The following is a 21,063-nucleotide window of genomic DNA, read 5'->3' on the forward strand; positions in this document are numbered from 1 at the left end:
CCTCCATCTGCAAAAGACTCAAAAACTCCAACCTCCCGTCTCAGTTAAATCCACCCATCCGTGTGGAGTGGCAAGCTGTGAACTCAGAACCAGGCTTTCTGGGTGCTCTGGGGGAAACGGACCAACCGTGAACGACAGCACTCCTGATACCCACCCCCCTCCAGGCACACGCTCAGGACGGTCCCCAAGGGGCTCCAATAGCCACTCTTCACTCAGTTCTCAGACACACCTTGTGAGGCTGCTCTCCCCTATTTTACAGATGAGAAAGCAGAGACTCAGGACGGGGTGACTTGCCCACGGTCAGAGCTGGTAAGTGGAGAAGCCCTGGTCTCTACTGTGGGGTTCTCAGCCGGGATCCCCCTTCCCTCCTCGATGCCCTGCTGATTCATCCCTGAGTCTTCGTCTCAGCCCTTGAGGCAGAGCTCCTTATATCCCCTTGGTCTGTCTAGCTTCCTAAGAAGGAGGACTCTTCCCCTTTCCGGGGAGACCACACACCAGAAGAGCAGGGACCCTTCCCCGGGGCAGGGCTGAGAGAAGATGAGGGGCAGGGAGCAGGGCAGCCCCAAGGCCCCCGAAGCCCAGGATGGGAAGGGGGTCCCGCCTTTCCACAGCCCTCCCCCATACCTCAATCTGGTGCAGACTGCCCCCCGCCAGCCCTTGCCACAGGCTGTGCCAACACCGAACTGCAAGTCCTCCATATTTCAGAAGTGTCATCCAGCCGGACTTGGATACCTCCAGAAACAGAGAGCTCAACATGTCTAAGGCACCAGATCCCTTGTGGGACCCCTCCTTCCTTAAAGTGAGCCAGAGTCTGTGCCCACGGCCCTCAGAGGGACCTGAGGTGGGTCATGACTTCTCCCTTGGGGCCAGAATGAAGGCTCCTGAACCCAAATCTTCTCTCCCCAGCCCAGCACCTGAAGTCTCTCCGTCTGTGGCCTGGCTTCAGCCCTGGGCTACCTGCACTGCTCTCTGCTGCATCAGGCCCATGTCGTCACCACTCCTGTTAGCTGGGGGCCTTCAGAACAGCTCCAATTGTCCAGACGAGGTCCGAGCAGCCCAGGTGACCCCACTGTGTCTGCACTCACCAGCCCTCCTCCTGCCCCCAGCATGTGTGCCAGCAGAAATCAATGCCAGGGCAGACACAGCCCTGCTCTGGGACCAAGATGGACCTTCCTTATCCCCTGCTCCTAACTTTCAGGCCTCCCCTGACCTCAGGTCTCAGGGCCAACATGATTCTTCCTGCCAGGGATGGATGATTCCTGGCAAGCTGAGTTCAACCTGCTGGCTCCTTTGAGGCACTTCCCTCTGCCTTCTGATGCCTGGCCTCACTAATGTGGTTCCAGGAGTCTGCTCGGGGTCTTAGCTCCTTCCTAGCAACTATGGCCCTGTCAGCCTCAGCCAGGCATATCCCAGCTCCAAACACCAAAGCCTTTGCCCAGGAGTTTGAATGCGCAGCCTGCTCTGCCCATAATTCTCTGGTTAGTGGCCTGAGGCCCTTGACACCCTGTCCAGCAGCCAGGCATTGCAGGGGTGTGTCCAGCCACTCTTAGGACTGGAAAACCACAGCCCGCACGATAACATCTGAAGCATGTTAACCACACAGTGCTTCCTCCTTGTAACCTACTTCCTCCTTGCCAGACTCTGCCCTACTGCCAGAGGGCCCTGGATTGGAAGGAGAGGCTCCCTCAGCCCCCGCTGCTTCCCAGAACTCTGCCCCGTATCTGCATGCCATGCTCGCACGGCGGCTAATTCTGGCATCTCATCAGACAGTAATTATGGGGGAATCAGCAGTACCGTCATCTCTGCAGCTTGGCACCTGTCACCACGCCACCATCCCCAGGCTGCTGGGCTGGGACCGGAAGCTGAGGGAGGACGGGTTTACTGGGGTGAGGGGCATCTGCTCCCTCCTCACCTCTGCAGCCCTCACTTCCTTCAGCCCGACCTCCCCAAAGGTGCGCAGCGCATGTCAACCTGGCGGCCACTAGCCACTCCAGAGCTCCCCATTAGCCAGGCCAGGTATGGAACGCACACGCTCTGGGTCACTCACAGGTGTGTTCGAGAAAGTACACAGTATGCCAAGGTTCAACTCAAAAAATGCCCCTTCCCATAAGTGGCATTGAACAAGTTATTTTACTTCACTGGAGATCAGCTTCTCTAACGGGGAAAATAGTGCTCACCTTGAGCAGAGGGGAAGAAATAAATATATAGAGTATCTAGCACAGTGGCTGACACACATATGATCATGTATTCACTCAACAAACAATGCGTACACACCTACTATGCGCTGGGCAATATTAAGATGCCAAAGTAAGTGAATCACAGTTTAGTAAAGACCACATAGGCATAGGTCCAGGCCACACAGGGGTGTAGGCATTTTGTTTGGCTGGTAGTGTTTTATTTTGCTTCTTTGATTTTTAATGCCTTTAAGGAACATAAGCAGGCTTCTCTCTGGTTCTCATCCACTGCTTCACTCATTTCCAGCCCCTGAAAGAACTGGGTTTGCTGCCCCGGAAGCGAATGTGAACTCAGAGGGGCGACACCAAACTGCAAGTCCTCCCTATTCCAGGAACCCCACCCAGCCGGGACTTGGATACCTCCAGAAACAGAAAGCTCATTACATTAAAGGCACCAAACATCTTGTAGTGCTCAGAGGGGCAAGCCTGGAGGTGGTCAGGGAGGGACACTTCAGGGAGGAGCAGAAGTGGGAGGTGACAGAGCAGGGCCTTCCTGGAAGAGGAGGCGCAGGAGCAGAGGGTCACAGAGGGCAAGGCGAGGCCCACTGGGAGCTGATGGAGACAGAGGCATCTCAAGAGGTCCTTCCTGGGGCTGGATTTCCGCCTGGCTGCAGCGCCTCCCGCTCCTCCAGAACGTTTCCCAGATGGGTCCTGCTGGTGGAGCTATGATGTACTACCACGTCCCCTTGCCTCACGAGCAGCATCTGCTGCCCCAGCCTCGTCACTGGGTCTCTTCCCTGGCCCCACGCAGCCCACCCTCACCAGAGTGGAAAAGGACTCTGGCTAGAACCAAAAGGAGGTATGCACATGAGAATTCTCTAACCTCCAATCCACTTCTGACCCCTGACTTCAGGGTCAGGAAGCCCCGGAGACTCCCCCATGGGTGGACCCAGGAATGCGGTAGGGGGAGGGAAGTGGATTCCCAGTGGTTTGAATCACAGGGAACCGTGCTTGCGGGGGTGCAGAGAGAGAGGCAAAGGCACAGTCCTCTACATGCAGCATGAGGGACAGAGGTTAGACTTCAGGAAGACTTCAGGTGGAAGGAGGGGGAATAGGGCTGAAGTTACCACGGTGGATCATCTGTGTGACCCTGGGCATGTTACTTAACCTCTCTGGTCTGTCACCACCTTTGTAAAATAGAGACAGCATCGAGCTCAGCTATGAGGGTGAAATGAAGGAGCACAGGTCCACGGCTTGATCCAGCATATGGCTCATACAGTTTTGAGCAAATATTCAGTAATCATTGGTCATTTGTATTTTTATTATTACCAGGAATACTTTCCCCAAAAAACCCAGTAATGACTAAATGAACCCCTCATACCTTTCCAGCCCTGCACTCCCTTGCTCTCTCTCAGCCACGGAGGGAGCGTGGAGGTATCTTCTAAACAGAGTCAGCAGAGAGGAGCTGACCTCACAGGGCCCACTTCCAGGGAGGCCTCTGGCCCTGGATGATGCCTGTCCCACCACAAACAATCTAATCACCCTTCATAGCACATTTTCAACCCCCCTCCCCACATGTTATTCCACTCTGCGCGGTAAAGCCAGACAGGGGTTGCTGTGGTTCTTTACAGATGTAGAAAGTAAGTCTTCGGAGGGACTGAGCTCCCTGTCTCTGGGAGTATTCTGGAAGAGGGTAAGTGAAAGAGGAAGACATTCACTCTTTCCTCTTTCCCTAGTTCCTGACCCTCAGCCTTGGCCCATCTGTTTGTGTGGAGAACTTGGGGGTGGGGGTGGCTTGTGTGACCAGGACAGGGGCGGAGGGGAAAGGCAGCAATTTCAAGTCACTTCTGCCTTCTCCTGGCAGCAGCCACTGATAGGGGATGGAGGGGAGCAGCGTCGTTGCTCTTTTAGGAAAACGGTAATTTTAATTAAGAGGCAGACAAACGAGCGCTCTGCAGATTGTCTCCGAGCAAAGTTATTAAAAAGCCATCAAGGCGGCGGCTGCCACAATGGCAAGGAGCACTGCCTGCCCCATCTGCCTGCCCGGACTGGGGCCGAATCATCCTTCAGAGAGTGGAGAAGGGCTGGGGGACACGGAGCCTGCAAACAGCCAAGACAGGGACTCTGCAACCCCTCTTCAAGGTGAGGCAGGGGCAGCACTTAGACAGTACCCGGCTGGAGCTGCCCCACCCCAGGGAGAGGCTGGGGGAGGCGCAGAAAGGGAACCACAGTGGGCAGCCCCTGCTATGGGCCAGGCTCTGGTCTGGCTGCTGCTTTTCCTATACTCTTCTCAACAAGCCTGCCATTTTACAGGCAAAGACATTGAGGCTCAGAGAAGGAAAGTGGCTTGTCCAAGGCCAGCAGCTCAGACATGGCTTAAGTGAGCATTTGAACCCAGATCAGGCTGACTCTCAAGTCCAGTGCTCTCGGCTGCTGGTCCCAGGCACAGAAGTGGGAGGTGGGCTCCCAGAGACCCTCTGAAGTGGCCTCAGCTCTGGCCCAACAATGCCGCTCACGGTCCCCAGGTTGCGTGGATTGGGACGTCCAGTCACTGCCTGCTTGGCGGGAACACACTATGAGAGCAGTGCCATTGGGATGCTCAACAGAGACATGCAGTGAGGAGCAGCCACCAGCAGGGGGAGCAGGGGCGGACGGGCATCAGTGGGCAGAGGGTCACTGCCCTTTCAGTCAGCTGGCCAGGCCACAGCCTCAGGCCCCACAGCCAGTGAACTCTGCCAACCCCTTAACCTCTATCCCCACACCACTGAAGCTACACAAGAACCTTCACTGTCTTCGTCACTGTTGGCCTCTGAGCCTAGCCCAGTGTCTGGCACAGAGAAAGTGTTCAATAAGTCCATATTGAATGAAGGAATGGATGGATAAACGAATAAATAAATGATATGAAATCACAGATTTCCAAATACCTATAAACACAACAAAGCTGTACTGAGGTCGACATGGTCCCATCTTCTCCCATCCCCCTCCGCTGGCTGATGCTGGAGCACGGGTTGTCCTCCATAAGAAAGGCCTCTTGCTCCTGACCCCTCTCCCCAGGTCTCCAGTTCCCTCGACAGAGGGCTCCCTCCTCCTCCTCCCCCTGCCCAGCCCCACTACACGGAGCTTTGCAGCCAGCACACACATATACATGCACACGCGTTTGCTCGCACATACTAACTGACATGCACACACGTGCACACACGGACACATTCTCTGCCAGGCAAGGTGCCCTCCCCAGAGTCAAGTCTCTGCTGCCCTCTCCCCAAGCAAAGGCCTGGGCCCACCAGGGATAGCCCCCTCCCCCATTTCGCCGGGGAGCGGTGGGAGGCAGGATGGTAGGGAGAGGCCCCCCTCCTGGCTTACCAACCTGGAGACTTTAAACAGAGGGAACAGAGTCCTGGAGCCTTCCCTCCCGCTGCACGCTGGAGGCCTGGGTGAGGGACAGGAAAGGAGGAAAGTGTGAATGAAGGCCCAGAGCCTGAAGAGAGGAGCTGGAGAATGGATGGGGCGGGGGCAGGGCTCCCAAATTGGGCCGGGTCGGCGGCAGGGGCCTTGGCCGTGGGGCAGGAGGTGACGGGGACAGAGCAAGGCAGAGCCTTCGGAGCTGCCCCTTTGGGGGTCCCTGAGGGCTGGGGGGCAGGCAGGACAGAGATGGGGTGCTGGGTCAAGAGCCGGGGCTGAAGGGACAGAAACATCGGTGGGAGACAGACAGGACAGACGGCAGGACAACACAAAAAACATGGGGTTCCTCAGACTGGCATCCCCAGGACAGACAGCCAACAAGCCAGGCCTGGTTCTCCTCCCAGAAATGGGGCCAGCCTCTTTACTGGGGGCCCACACAAGACCCCAGATGAGAACACTATGGAGGGCCCCCACCTTTCTGCCTCCCCCAGCCAAGGCCACCCCATTCAGGAAGGTTGGTGGGTTAAGAGTCTGAGGGCCTCCCTTCATTGCTCTGCTGAAACCCCCTCCCAGCCCAAGAGACCCCCATCGGCTCCACTCACCCCCTAACCTTGAGGAAGGCCCCCTCCTCTGTCTGCAACAGAGGAAGCAGAGGTACTTCACACCCGACAAGCGCGCACGCACGCTCGCTGTGATGGGGACCGTGCTGGAAAACAGCAACCCTGGCCATACCTCCCAAAGCCCTGTGCCCAGCGCCTGCTTCCATGCTCGCCCAGTCCTCAACCTGCCAGAGCAGGGCCCCCCTCAGCTGTCCATCCTGCTGCCTCCCTCTCACTCGCAGGAAGTCCTTCTAACTGGACTGCCTCCCCCAGGGCCACGCTGCCGGTCCTCTGCCTTTCATCCTGGGGTACGCAGCACTACGGCCTGCCAGTATGGAGACACTACGGCCTGGGCGTCCTCTTGGGCTCAGCTCTCACTGGGCTGGTCCAGACCCATCCACACCCACATCACGTCTGGCTGCAAGCATCCTCAGAGTCCCCTGCCAATCTCATGGTTCCAATTTTCCCACTGATTACCCAAGATGCAGGCACCCTGGGGAGAAGCAACTGTTGTACCCAGATGTTAGAACCTTGACTGGGTGAAGAAATCGAAAATGTTCACTAACATATCTAACCCCGGAGGGCTTCCTGGACAAGGCAGCGGGGTTAGGGGTCGGGCACGGAAAGGGGAGCTGGACAGAGGGACACCAGCTGGGGGCACGAAGGCTCAAGAGCCCTAGCTCCCTCCTCACCACTAGCCTTAGGGGCAGCTCCAGGGGCCCAGCCCCAAACAGGCTGAGGTGAGAATCTGGGTTTTAAGTAAGACTAAAGAGACTTTCTCATATATGTCCCTTCCTCCTGGGGGAACAGCCATCCATTTTTCACTCTCAGTTGGACAATAAGGAGGAGGATGAGGACAAAGATTACTATTTACTGAAAGTTCACAATGTGCCAGGAACTCCGCCTAAATTACCTCATTTAATCCTGGTACCCACCCTGTGAGGAAACCACCGTGATCAGCCCCAATTTACAGATGAGGAAACTGAACTTCAGAGAAGTGAAGTGACTTGTCCCAAGACACACAGCGAGTGTCAGGACTGGAATGCCAGCCCAGATCTGTCCAAATCCAGAGCCTGAGCTCTTGACTCTAGATCTGAACTGCTTCCCATCCATCTTCCCCCAGGATTTGTCTGTCTCCCCTTCAGTGCCATCTGGGAAGTTCTGCCTAAAGTCTAACTTCCTTCCATCCCATGCTCCTATAAACTATCTTTCATGGACAGTAGAGGAAGAGAAGGCTTTGCTTCCGTCCCTTTCTGCCTCATCCTAGGAGTGGGAGGCAGATAACTCTAACCTTTGGCTGCAGATGGACCAGGGATCAGGGGAAGGGGATGAGCTGTTGGGTTCAGAAGTGGGTTCAGGATCTCCCAAGCTTCATCATTAAACGACTTCTGGCTCTCCAGGAGCCCTTTCCTACTTTCCAGTCGCCATGATGGAAGAAGCTCCGAGAAGCCCCTCAAAGGTCTCTTCTCATTTTAACATCCAGAAATCCTCCTGAACACCCAGACTAGGGAGAGTCTAAAAAGTCAGGGGCAGCAAAGCGAGAGTCACTGTCAGTCCTAGTAGCCCTGGCTTTTCCTCAGAGCTCCAGTTTCCAACTCAGAAGGAGGCTGAGGCAAGAATGGGGACTCATCAGGCCAGCCTGACCACGGGGAGGGGCTGGACTGGCATGGGGACAGCCCAGGAGAGGAGGCAGAGAGGCCCGGATGTATCTGCAAGGGCTTCAGTGAGCCGTGGCATGTCTTCCCAGTGAACTGGGATCGTTAATTCTTCCCCAATGAGGCAGATGCTGGGCCTGGGGTGACGCCACAGATGCCTGCTGTGTCTGCAATTATCAGTTGCCCTGGGGTGGAAGAAGGCAGGACACACACCCTCTCTGTCTCCTAGACTTTGCACAAACATCTCCAGCTAGGGCCACTACATAGGGGTCTCTGGCTCTGGGCCTCCCCACCCCGGCCCCCGATGTGGGCCCCTGGGTCTGAGGTCTCTAGCACGCTCTGTGGCTAGGGTGGAAAAGAGGCCAGGGTGCTGGGATGATGATGTTTGCCAAGGTGTGGCGGGCAGGCACGTGAAAAACCCAGCTCCTTCACAGTCTTATCGTTACTCCACTCCAGGATATGCATGCAACTGGGCCAGGTGGCTGAGGCTACCAGGAACCAGGAAAAGGTTGTGGGAGAGATGAGCCACCAGCTGGAAGTGCCTCCGCAGAAGAAAATATGGACTGGATTATAGTCCCTGGTTGGAATGGAGTGCGGCAAAGCCTTTCTGGGGTGGGAGGAAAATGGACGTAGCTGAATCCTATAGCCCCTCCTTTATCCATCCTCTGGGCCCATCGGACAGATTTAGACAAGGTGTGCCTTTGGAGCAGGAGGGACTGTTTATAAGGCATGTGCAGGCACACAAAAGCACCAGTATTCTCTTGGGCCAAATTTCCATTTTTCCTGGTTTATCTGGAGCTGGGAAGTATTATTCCCACTCTCTGTATGGCAAGGCCTGTATTATCTCAGGAGAGAGGAGATGGGTAGAACCTGTGACAGCTTGAAGGGACCTTAGATTCTCTAGTTCCATCCTCTTTCTCATACCAGGGACACTGAAGGCCAGAGGAGGCAACTAACTTGCCCAATGTCACACAGCAGTAGGGAGGCAGGCAACCTGGCACCAGCCAATGCTTGCTCTTCACCCTGCACTTGAGCTCTCTGCCCTGGGGGATCAAAGACTGACTTCCCTGTCCCTTCTCCTCCCCAGCAGCCCCCTGTACTCTGCCAACTACCACAGCCACACGAGATTAAACTGGACCTACCAAGCTCCTGACAATAGCCCAAAGGTCATCTCAAAGGTCATATTAGCCGGTCCCCTGCACCTAGGTACAACACTAGCCTACTTGCGTTCATATACACCTATCATTGAGGAAAAGATGCACAAACAGCACCTCAGGGCGGCCACCCTTCATGCACCGGGAGATTTCCTTCCCATCTAACCTCGATTCCTCCTGCTGCAGCGTGGGCCTGTTTCTTCTCAAGCTGTCCTGAGCAAAGACAGGGGGAGGGGGAGAAGAACAGGATTCCCAGCCTCCAAACCCTCTGTCTGCCCACCTACAGCAGACAGGATGAGGGCAGAGTGTCCCAGGGTGGCTGGGCCCTGAGCCCAGTGCGCCGTGCGAGGGGCAGGAGGGCTGCGGTGGCAGCTTGAATGTGGGAGAAACAGCTCTTCTTGGAATTGTCCTTCCAGCTTCTCATTCCCTGCAAACTCCTGCATCTTGGGTTAGGGGAGGGTCTCCACTGTGTTCAGAGATTGCCATCCCCTCCGCATACCATTTATTGTTTCTTATGTGATAGGCACTGTGCTGGACATTTTCATCCATTGTTTCACTTAAAGTTCACAACAATTCTGTAGTCTGAAACTAATTTGCCTGCTGGGTCAGCTCCTCCCTGAGACTAAACCTAACCTGGATCCCTCTTGCTGCATTTCCTCTGGTCCATCCTCCGTGGTGGTGGAGAGGTGATTTTTGCTCCTGTCTGCAGAAACCCCATCTTACTCAGTGGCCCAACTTATTTTGCCCAGGCTGCCAACCTTTACCCCCGTATTGCCCCATGTGATGGGCATTATGAGGGGATGGGTGAAAGAAACTGAGGCAGGTTGAGGGCTGAGATGCAGGACACTGGCCTGTACCAAACACAGCACCTAGCAGGTGGCAGGGGAGGAGGCCCGTGAGGTCAGGCAGTGTGCTGACCGGGCAGCGCCAACACGCAATGATCCTGGTCTCGGTGACCATCTCTCAGGTCCAAGCTCCTACCCACATATACCTAGAGCCCAGGTGCCTGAGCAGAAGTGAGTAGGGGCATAAGATGGCAGGACCTGTCCTGGGCTGCAGGAGGCAGCTGAAGCCAGAGGGAGGGACTCTTACACCTAGCTAAGCTCCTGGCATGTAGAGGATACTTAGGCCCTGAGAACAGAGGACGGAGACCCCCAAGCCCCTCTGCCCCCATCTCACTGGGGTTTCATACAACCAGTGGTAGCCACAAGCAACTGCAGTGAATTCATACCACTTGGCTTTCCTGTTCAGACTTTTGGAACAGGACTGACAAGGGCAGGGGTCCTCTCCACTAGGGCTACCCCCCTATTCTGCCTCTAGCAGAGCTGGAACACAGGAGCCACCTTCCTAGGGAATTCTCAGACCCCCGGCTTCCATCCCTCTGGGAGATTCCCGCAGTGACAGCCTGGGCCAATGGGCAAGGGGAGTCTGAGTGGTGGGTTGGACTCTGGTCCCTGTGGGCGGTACCCTCCCCCTTCAAGCAGGCACCATTAATGTATGCAAAGCATATGCAAATCACCCAGAAGAGAGACAAAACATCGGTGGAATGACAGAAGAGACCTTGGAGAGGAGCCAGCCCGCCCCCTTATTTCACAGGTGAGGAAAGAGGCCCTTGCCAGGAAGGGACTTGCTCAAGGTCACTCGGACATTTGGGCGCTAACGAAGGATCCTAAGAAGGTCTCTTTACTCAGCCCAGTGCTCTTTCCATGACAGTCTTGTTTTCCATATGGGGGGTTTACATGATGGTGAAGGGGTCTCAGGGTCTCTACAGGGTTCCCTTGGCCACCTCCCTTCCCCATCTGAGCCTGGGTAGTGGGTTTGGGGGAACCGTGGACCAGGGTGGCAATGATGCCTGGGGCAGTGGGTGACCAGAAGGGTGATAGAGCCCGAGGCCGAGGAACTGGTTTCCCGGCAGCCAAACAGCAGAAGGTGGCAGGAGAACTTGAGTGTCTAAAGCCCAATGTCAGGGCAAGGTGCCCGCTGTGTGCGGGGAGGGGGACAGCGTCCTCACCACACACACATCTCTAAGTGCTCAGCAGCCCCCTTCCGCCTGGCCTCTGGTAACTATGACACCTGACAGACCATAATAGTCCATTCAAGCCCATCCCTTCCGTGGCTGCAGCTCCCCTTCCCCCCTCCCCACCAACCTGGCTTCTCAGCCTTCCAGTCGGTCCTAGAAAGCAGGACAGACGCTACAGAAAGAAGACAGACAGATCGGAGCGGGCAGACAGGGAGAAAAGGGGAGACAAAGAGGAGCGAGCTCGGGAAGGGCAGAGCGGGAGAGATGGAGGGGTGGAGGGGACTGGGGAAGAAAGTGGGGAGTCTGAGGAGCAGAGCGGTGAATGTAGGAACAGTGGAGCTGAGGGGGGCTCCCAGTCTCCAGACCTGAAGGATAAGGCTGGAGCCCGGCTGAGGGGCATAGGAGCCCCATCGAGGCCCGAGGGAGTCCAGGACTATGTCACTGCCCCTCTGCCCACCTCCCCAGCAAATCCTCTGGCTGCCAGGAAATCGGTCCTCCCTACTCTGCCTTCCTCCACTCTCCTCCCCTCCCTCCCTCGGGGCAGGCAAGCGCAGCTTCCCAGCCAAATCCAAAGCCTTCATCTCCGCTTTTCAGAGCTGGGAATGAAAGAAGGGGAAGCAAATGCAGCCCTCAAACCCGCTGACGGCCAGATTTTTATTATCTTTGCTCGAATGGGCCCTAGGAAGCCAACAAGGGATTCTTCAAAGAGCATCTGAGTGGTTCATTGAAGCCTGCACCTGCACCAGCCCACCCACGACAGGCAGCCAGGGCCTAGGGGGGCACAACCTGTCCCCCACCTCCCACCAAACCCAGAGACCAGTGGGAGGCTGCCAGGAGCCTCACCCTCGGCTCCCTGTGCCTAATCAGGGGCTGTTCGGTCAGACTGCCAGGCTCAGAGGCCAGATGCAGGCCCCCTGGGCCTCTGAGGCAGTCTCTGTCCCTCTCTGGGCCTCGAAGACACAAACGAAGGAAGAAATCGGATCTCCTTGCCAGGGGTTGGAGGAGATAAGTGCTTGGGATTCCTCGAAAGCATAGCTTTCATGGCAAGCTCCAGATCCATCCCTGAACTCTCTGCCTGCCCCCTCAAGGGCCTGCTGTCTTCCTTCCAACGGAGCAGCCCTCCCCTTCTAGAGCCTGGCCCCACTACTCCGGATGATCCTCGGACTCCAAACACAGTTCCCTCAGGTCAAAACCCCGTCTCCTTTCCTTCCCCAAGACCTAACCTGGAGTGGAGACAGGACTAAAACAGATGTGATACCTCCACGAGCCCAGCCCCCTCCCTGTTCGAACTGGGCAGCCGTGCCACCATTAGCCCCAGCTCGGACCACACCAGTGAGATCGATGCCCACAGCCAAAGAAGGAATCAATGGTTCTAATTAAACCTTTTTTCCAGGGTGGGTCCCTGGCCAGAGAGAGAGAAAGAGAGATCACCTGCGGCTTTGCATCACAGCACCTGACTCTGTACCCTGTACATATTTAAGAGACCTGGAACCCTGGATTCCCAGCAGGAATCAGGCCGTGAAGACCCCAGACACCATCCCTTCCTCATTAAGCAAGGAGACAAGGAGGCAAGCAGAAAGCATGGGGTGGGGGGCAAGCCTCCCAATTCCTAGGGACCTTCCCCTAGGAGGGCTCCCGGTCTCCACTTAGCACTGCCTGAAGACCACAGCTGCTTCTTCCAGTTCTCCAGAGCACACTTGCATCTCCATCCCAGCCCTGAGGGTCATCACAGAGAACTGGCCATCATGGTAAGGGCGGAAGGAGCAGGGCTGGGGTGGGGGGGACACTGGACAAAGACCCTCTTGTACCCAAGGCACGGTGGCAGGAAGCCAGGGCAAAGCCTTTGCACTCGCTGCCAGCGGTGCCTGGGTGCCAGGCAGTCTGGGTGGAGAGGGAATCTTATTCTTGGAACCCCCTCCCCTTATGCCTTATCCCTTGCTTCTACACTAGGCCACCAGTTAAGTCTCTGCCTCAACAACTCCCAGCTTGCCCGGAGCCTTCCTTCCTGTATGAATGCCAGACCCTGACACTTGCCCACAGTGGCCCCAACCAGCAGAAGACCTCACACATAAACCATAACTGCCCCCCACATTCGTACACACTCACAACCACACCAGAAACCACCACCACCACAGCTGCCACCAGTGATGACAGAGTCCCACATTTTCACGGGGACAGTTTCCATCAAATGCTTCATCAGTTAAGACAGCAAGAGGGATAGGGAAGGGAATATGAGAAACTGAGGCACGGAGTTAGACAGCAAAGCAGTTGGCTCAAGGTCACCCAGACCAAAATATTCAGAGTTGGAAAGAAGGCATCCTATCCCCGCCCCAAAGTGCTCAAACTCAACACCAATGAATATTCAGACTCACAAGCCTGGAAGTCTGGTTACCTATCCCCTCTCCCAACCCTCATCTGTTTTTCCCTTCCCAAAACAATAGGAGTTCGAACATCTTCTGTAAGGCTTTAGCCAGGAACCCACTTCCCTTCAAGTTGGGGGCTACAAGATCTGCTGGTTCCCTAGTATTGGAGAAGAGGGACTGCCAGTCCGGGATCTCCTGCACATTCCCTGTTCTTGCTCACCTGGCTCCCCTCGGCCCCCGGGGTCCCTCGGTCCGGCCTCCTCCCTGGGAGATCGGGCTCTGCCCTCCGCTGTCCTCTCCCACCAGGCCAGGGCAAAGCGCCGGAGGCACTGCCAGGGCTGCATGGGGAGGGGTGGGGCGGGGGGGCTTGCACCAGCAGCCGCACACGCCCCGCCGGGCCCTGCCAGCCGAGCTGCGGAGGCACCCGGCCGGCCCCCTCTGCTTCCACCAGCATCCTGCTGCCCCCACCGACAGGACTCGGAGCTGGCCCAGGAGCTTCTGACGTAGCAAGGGGGTGCGTGGGAGGGGAGGGGGGAGCTTAGCGCGGCCCCTCCCCAGCCCCGCCCTCTGCCGCTCAGCTTCCCTCAGTCCCTACCTCCTCACTCACCCTAGACGCTCTCCCCAGCTGGGGGCGCCCTCTCCCGCCCTCCGGCCTCTTCACCCGGAGGGCTTAAGATCACACGGCCCCTCCCCGAGTCCTTCCCTCTCGTGGCCCCTCCCTACCCGCCAGTCGAGAGGGGAGCGGGTCCCCAGTTTCTGCAACTGCTACCTTGCTACCTAGGCTCCCAGGTCTCCAGGGCTAGGGCCTCGAGGTGACGGGAGGGTGGGGAGGTGTGGGGGGGGGGAGGGAAAGGGGAAGGGGGCGGGAACACAGGCTGGTATCCTGGCAACACAGCCAATCCCAGAATACATTCATCCCCTTCCTTCCCTGGGGGGCTGGCGCAAAGCGCCTACCACCACCATCCAAGGGCGTGCACCCCATTCTGGGACCTGGGGGGAAAGAAAGGCCCTTGATGCTCCCACCACCTCTCCATCCCCTTCGCCTCTCTGCATCCTCCTCTTCATCCACCTCGGATGGACCACTCCCTCCCCCACTCCCTTCACCATCCATCCCCTTCCTTCCCGGCCCCGCACAAACCGCTTTAAAATTGAAGCCCCCCTCTCCGGGGCTCCCTTCCCCGGGCCTCACGAGGCCCTCCCCACCCGGTCTCCAGCCTCGCCAGCGTCGGACCCCTTCTCTGGACCCAGCGCTGTTCTCGCTCGGTCCTTCCCCGGAGCCCGGCGCGCCGCGGTCCCCTGCCCCCCACACACCTGCGAGCCGAGCACCCCTCGCCCCGCCGGCCGCCGCCCCCCCGGCCCGGTCGCCGCCCCCGCCCCCGGCCGAGGGGAAAACACACAAAGAAAACAGAAATACCTTCCACTTAAGCATGGAGGCACATTAGGAAGGAGAGAGACAGGGACATGCCTTGGGACGGAGCGTTCCCCATCGGGCGGGGGCGCGGGGGGCGGGGGCCCCGGGCCGGCCTGCCTGGCGCTTGCCCTCTCGCCGCCTCGCGGGCTCCTCGCTGGGCCCCAGCCCCGGGGCGCGGTGCCAGGCGGGCGGGCCGGGGGCGCGGGCCCCGCCGGGGTGGACCAGCTGGGAGGGCGCCGGCGGCCGGGCGTGTGGGTACGCGCGCGCGCGCGGGCGTGTCACCGAGGGTGCGAGAGCGAGTGTGTGTGTGTGTGTGTGTGCGCGCGCGCGCGGGGGCCGGTGCGGGTGTGTCAGTGCGGGCGGGGGCGCGCGCGGCGCGGGCACGCGCGTGTGGCTGGAACGTACAAAGGGCCTCTGGGGTGGCGGCGAGCTGGGAGCCGAGGGGGCCGGCGCCTCCCGCCCTCCAGTTGCGCGGCTGGATCCCGCGGCGCGCGCTCCGGCCTGCCGCCCAGCTGCACCTGCTTCTCCTACCCTGAGCAATCCTCAAGCCATGATAGAGACAATTGCCTAAAGCCGGGAGCCGGCCTCGAAGGAGGGGGGTGCATCTCGAGGGTGTGGGAACTTGTTCTCCAAGCCCTGGCACGCCGTGGGATGAAGAAACACTGGGGGAGGTACGGGGCAGGGAGGGACCAGGGGTTACTCTTCAGCCAAGGTGACCTCCGAAAGCCACAGCTCCCGATGCAGAGAGAGTCTGGACCCTCCTCTGCCGGGACGCTCCCCTCGTCCCCTCCTTAGACCTGGCTCGGCCAAGGGAACCCAGTCCCCCGGCGCCCCCTGCTGGGCTGTCTCCTCCCCCTCCCCCCAACCCACCCCCCGCCCCAGCTCGGGTTGTGGCCCCTCCTGCAGGCGCCTGCTGAAACTGCAGGGGCCGGAGCTGTGAGTGAGGGGAGTCTCTGCCCATCTGCCAAGTAGGACCCCAAAAGAGGGCGCTCCAGCTCCTGCCCCTTCTCACACCTCACTTGACGACATCGTAGTCACCTCCAAGAAGCCTGCAAAGCGCCAGCTCTACCCCACCCCTGCCTTACTCCCACCCCATCCCTGTCCCACCTCAGCCTACCTGTTGGCTCCACAGACTTCTCCGGGTGACTCTGTCCCCTCCTCCCTTCCTGGTTGCTTGCTACCTCTCTCCCTCCGGTTCTCTGCCCTGTCCCCTCTCTCCCAAACTTCGCTTGGGAAGGGGAAAGTGGGCCAAGACCCCTGCCCCTTTTGCTTCCTCCTGGCATTCCCAAAGCCAGCTTAGATGAGCAAGGAAGGGACACAGTACCTCTCTTCGCTGTAGGTCACCAGGCAGAGTGGCTGGCAGGCAGAGAGGCAGAAGAGGAGACCCCACCCCAAGTGGCCCAAATGACAAACCGGTTTCCCCACTTCCTGGTCTACCCAGTTGCAGCCTTAATCCAGACTCTCTTCCACTTTCCTTCCCGCCTCCAGGCCTGCCCTGAGCCAAGCACACTGCCTGGCTCAGGGCAACTCTGATGCCCCTTAGAAATTTCTCTCCAGCTACAGTAACTTAGGTGGCTGGGCCAGGGTAGGAAGAGGAGGGGCTCCAGACGGACAGCTCAGGAGGGCAGCCAAGCTCGTCCTGGACACACCGTCTGGGCACACGACCCCAGCAGTCGGCTCCCTGACTTCTCCCCTCCTGGGCCAGCTGCCTCTCCCTCTGCCAACTGGACGGAGCCCATCTTTTGGCCTTTGAGCGTGCTGTAGGCACTCATCCAGCTCCGGGCTTGGCTGCATGCCCGTATAGCAGGCCCTGTGTAGAGGCGGGGTCGGCAAGGGGAGGGATGGCTTCCCTTCAGCTGCATGGACACCACCTCCCAAGCCTCTCAGAGCCCAGAGGCTACTGACTGTTGCTGCTGCTCCTCCTTCTCCATCCAGGCCCTCAACCCCACCACACAGGATGCTGCCCCTCCCTTCCCCCTCAGGTAACCTCCCCCCATGAGACAAGGTCTCCTCTCTTCTCCATGTTGTGCCCACCTACTATGCCTGTATGATAAGTCAATTCAGTCGAGTCCGACTCTTTGCATCTCCGTGGACTGTAGCCAGCCAGGTTCCTCTGTCCACGGGATACTCCAGGCAAGAATACTGGAGTGGGTTGCCATGCTCTCCTCCAGGACATCTTCCTGACCCAAGGATCAAACCTGTGTCTTCTGTGGCTTCTGCTTTGCAGGTGGATTCTTTACCTGCTGAGCCACTGGGGAAGCACCCTCCCACCCCGCCCTGCCACCTAATATGCTCTATTCATATTCTCTAATTTAAGCATCTCAACAACCCTGCAAAAGTGGCTGTTTTCTGCCCCATTTCAGAGTGAAAGGAGTTGAGGCTCAGAGAGGCATAACCGCTTGCCTAATCTAAAAGTAGCAAAAGTGAAATTCAAACCCAGACATGCCTGACTCGAAAGCTCCCAGCCTCCTTCTATATCACCACCACCATCTCCTAACCTGGTGGGCTGCCTGAAGATGAGGCCTAACATCTGACTCACTCTCATGACCTTAAAGGAAAGGAAGGGAACTGGGCGCAGGAACATGACTGACGCTTAAGACTAGCTATTTATGTCAGAATTGAGGAACTGGGCATTATCCCCTGGATGAAGACTGGAAAGGTGCTTGTCCTGTCACATGGAGGATTTTCTGGCCTTTACACTAGATTCCAATAAGCCACGGGCTTGGGGACTTGGGGAGGGGGACTCTGTGAGTTAGCCCCCAGAGATTGGGAATAATTTCAAATGTGTTAGCAGGACAATGCATCCATCAGTCACTACACTAAGGTGACCTCCCACATCACGAAGGCCACTTGATAATGAGGGGCTTAAATCAGATTCAGGTAGTGTTCTTTGTGTGGCTCACTTGTTAGAGACAGATTCTAAACATTTCTGATCATCTTCATAACTGTGAGCTCATTTGAACCCCTCCTCCCCTCAATCCAGGATTTCCTCCACTTAATCCAGGATTCCATGGGTCCCGTGGAGAGGTGAGAAGGAATACAGCTGTGAAGGGAAACAAAGACCCTTGAGGCCCGAGCTGAGCCTGGGGGCAGGTGACCTGACACCAGCCACCCTCACTGACCCCGCCCAATCCTCTAGTACCACCGACCCACTGGACAGGAGTTTGAGCGAACTCCTGGGAGATGGGGAAGGACTGGGAAGTCTGGTGTGCTGCAGTCCAAGGGGTCGCAGAGTCAGACATGCCTCAGGGACTGAACAATAGCAACAACAAATCCTCTGCCTCCACCCCCCCAGGAAAGATAGGTGCCTGCTCCTCTTCCTATCCAATCTCAAAAGCCAAGGCTCCTTCTCCTAGGGAGAAGTCTGGAGGAAGCCATCACCTCTGATCAGAGCGAGAGAAACACAGGTATTATTTCTCCAGCTGAGAGACCAGAATTGCTCCTGGAAGCTGGCGTGGTGCCCAGGCACAAGAAATGTGCCAGCTGCCTCCACCTGAGATGCCTCAGGTGCCACCCCACCCCCACCCTCATTCCTCAACAGGTAACTTCCCTCTGGCCTTCCTCCCCTGCATCCCTGGCTGCCTCTTGGTTGGGAGGGGGCTTCTGGCTTGTTTGAGATGTTGGAACAGCAGATCAGCAGATCAGCAGCAGATCGTAACCACCCACCTGGCCCTTCTCACTCCACCCAGACTGCTCACCTCTTCCCGGGAGACCAAGGGAGCAAAGTTATGAAGAAGCACCCTAGAAGTGAGAATTCTCAGCGTCACTTCTCCTTCGCCAAGGGTGATCAGAGCCAGGGTTGCACCTGGGCAAACATCTGGGCAGGAAGAGGGAGAAGGGGCCTGGTGTGGGCTGAGGGGCACACGGGCCTCTAGGAAAAGCCACAAGGGAAAAGGTGACATGAAAACGATAGTGGGAAACCCCAAACTGCTGGTTCAGCCACCTTGGAGGCCCCCAGCCCAGATCCCTGAGAAAGCACCCTGCCAGGAGGGTGACTGTCTGGCTAGGGCACATCATAAGCCGCATTTGGATCATCCAGACTCCACCAGGGTGGCCCAAAGGCAGTGAGGGGGCTGTGAAGAGCCCTCTTCCTAAGAAAGAGTGACCAGGGCAGTGAGCTGGCCTCTGGGGCTGGTTTGGGCTGGGGAGCCGAGGAGGTGGAGGCTGCTTCCTTCTGACGACAGCCCAGTCTCCAGGAACCCCAAGCCTCTCCTCCCGTGTGCCTCACTCTCCCATCCCCCCCTCCCTCCACGGAGAGGAGTAAATGGCAGTAAGTTTTAAAAGACCCTCTTCTGTTCCCTGCGGTCCCCTCTCCCTTGCTTGCTATTGTAATGAATGCTAATGAAGCTCAATAATTGATGTCCTCATTAGCACATCAAACCCACTTTCTGAAGAATGGAGAGAAAAAGTGGAAGAGAGGGGGTTTCTCTGGGGTCCTAACTGTAGCCAGCTCCCTCCAAAGAAACTCATGGTGGTGCTTCCAGGAGGGACGGACCCCACTAGAGGGACTTGCCCTGAGAAACCTAGATGTCCCCCTCTGATTGAGAATTTTCTGAGCACAAGCTCTGTCTTCCCTGTCAGATGGCCAGCAAGGGTCCTGTCTCTCCCATCAGACTGGGAGCACTGAGTCCCTCTCTGTTAACTAGGACTCTCCCTCAGGGCAGGCAGCAGTTCTGAAACCAAAGCAAGAATTAGAATCACCTGGAGGACTTGTGAAAGTAGGGGGAGGTCCCACCCCCAAAGTTCCTGATTCAGTAAGTCTGAGGAGGGGCCTGAGAATTTGCATTTTGACAAAGTTCTCTAGTGTGGCTGCTGCTGATGCTACTGCTGCTGTGGGGGAACCACACTTTGAGAACCAGTGGGGTTGGGACCACCTTCTTGCTTGCTCAGTTTCAGGCTTTGCCTGCTAGTGGAGCTCAACTGGCAAGCCACCGCAGGGCCTGGTGCACAGGGAGTGTCCGGGAGAACTCTGAAACAGATGAATGTACCTCCCCCTCCTTTCCTTAAACCAACACCAAAGCCAATCCCGGCCACCATAAGTGCCCCTGGTGACTCCTTCCTCCCCCGACCTTGACCTTTGAGGGCTGGAGATGGCCAGAGCTGGATCTCCTGCTCCCCAGCTGCATGCGCCATGCTGCTGCTGCAGAAGCCAGTGGGTCCCCTCTCTTGGGAGGAGGAGGGAATACAGGTGAGGGAGAGGGGTCCCAGCACCCCACCTCCTGGGGCCTAAGTAGAGAGAGGGGCTTGTGGATGGAGTCCACGAACACGCATGTAGCATCCCACCTCCTTCCTTCCTACTCAGTTGCCTAGACACAGAGGGCAAAGAGAGAAGAAAGATGAGCAGGGAGAAAGAAGGCACGGCACGCCACATCTCTCCTTGAGAGGACATATTGTAAGCCACTGGGCCCAGGGGGACCACAAGCCCAACTCCTGCGGGACCATACCCAGCTGGCTGTTAGGCTCTAGACTTCACCACCTGATCTACCTGATTTGGGAAAGAAAGGAAAGACAGGCTTCCAACTCTAGCCAGCATCCTTCCCAGACTTGCCAACGAGCCTTATAAGCCTATGGTGGGCACTGATCATCCTCACTTATTTTATCCGTGGTAGCACCTGGAAACCCTCTCCACCTTCCAGGGTCACAGAATTACCTATTTAATAATGAAACTCATCTGTTGCTGGTGGGAATATAAAATGGTTCAGTAGCTATAGGAAACTGTTCAGCAATTCCTGAAAAAGATAAACATATAATTACTATATGACCCAACAGCCCAAATGTCCTTCAATGGATAAATAAACAATTTGTGATATATCCATACAATGGAATACTGTTCTTTCATTAAAAAGAATAAAGTATTAATACATGATTCAATGTGGATGAACCTCAACATTGTGCTAAGTGAAAGAAGTGAAGTGAAATTGCTCAGTCGTGTCCGACTCTTTGCAACTCCATAGACTGTAGCCTACCAGGGCTCCTCTGTCCATGGGATTTTCCAGGCAATAGTACTAGAGTGGATTGCCATTTCCTTCTCCAGGGGATCTTTCCAACCCAGGGCTCGAACCCGCGTCTCCCTCATTGTAGACAGATGCTTTACCGTCTGAGCCACCAGGGAAGTCCACAGTGAAAGGAGCCAGATGCAAAAGGTCAGGTATTGTATGATTCCATTTATAGGAAGTATTCAGAATAGGTAAATCCGTAGAGATTTGTCTGGGGAAGGAAGAAATGGGGTGCAGTTGCCTAATGGATGTGGGGTTTCTTTTTGGGAAAATGTTTTGGAACTAGATAGAG

The 21,063-nt window shown here is 56.9% G+C and overlaps 1 protein-coding gene across 1 annotated transcript in view; it reads right to left on the bottom strand.

Moving 5' to 3' along the window:
- Positions 1-16,193, bottom strand: part of SRCIN1 (SRC kinase signaling inhibitor 1) — a 71,394-nt gene extending 55,201 nt beyond the window's left edge. The window contains exon 1 of the mRNA XM_088829027.1: positions 16,100-16,193. The gene's annotated coding sequence lies outside the window, so the exon portion shown is untranslated. The remainder of the gene's footprint in view (positions 1-16,099) is intronic.
- Between the last annotated feature and the right edge of the window lie 4,870 nt (positions 16,194-21,063).

The sequence above is a fragment of the Moschus berezovskii genome, chromosome 20 (assembly GCF_049115385.1).
Source record: "Moschus berezovskii isolate FMDL1 chromosome 20, NW_MosBer_1.0, whole genome shotgun sequence".
In the NCBI taxonomy this organism is placed as follows: Eukaryota; Metazoa; Chordata; class Mammalia; order Artiodactyla; family Moschidae; genus Moschus; species Moschus berezovskii.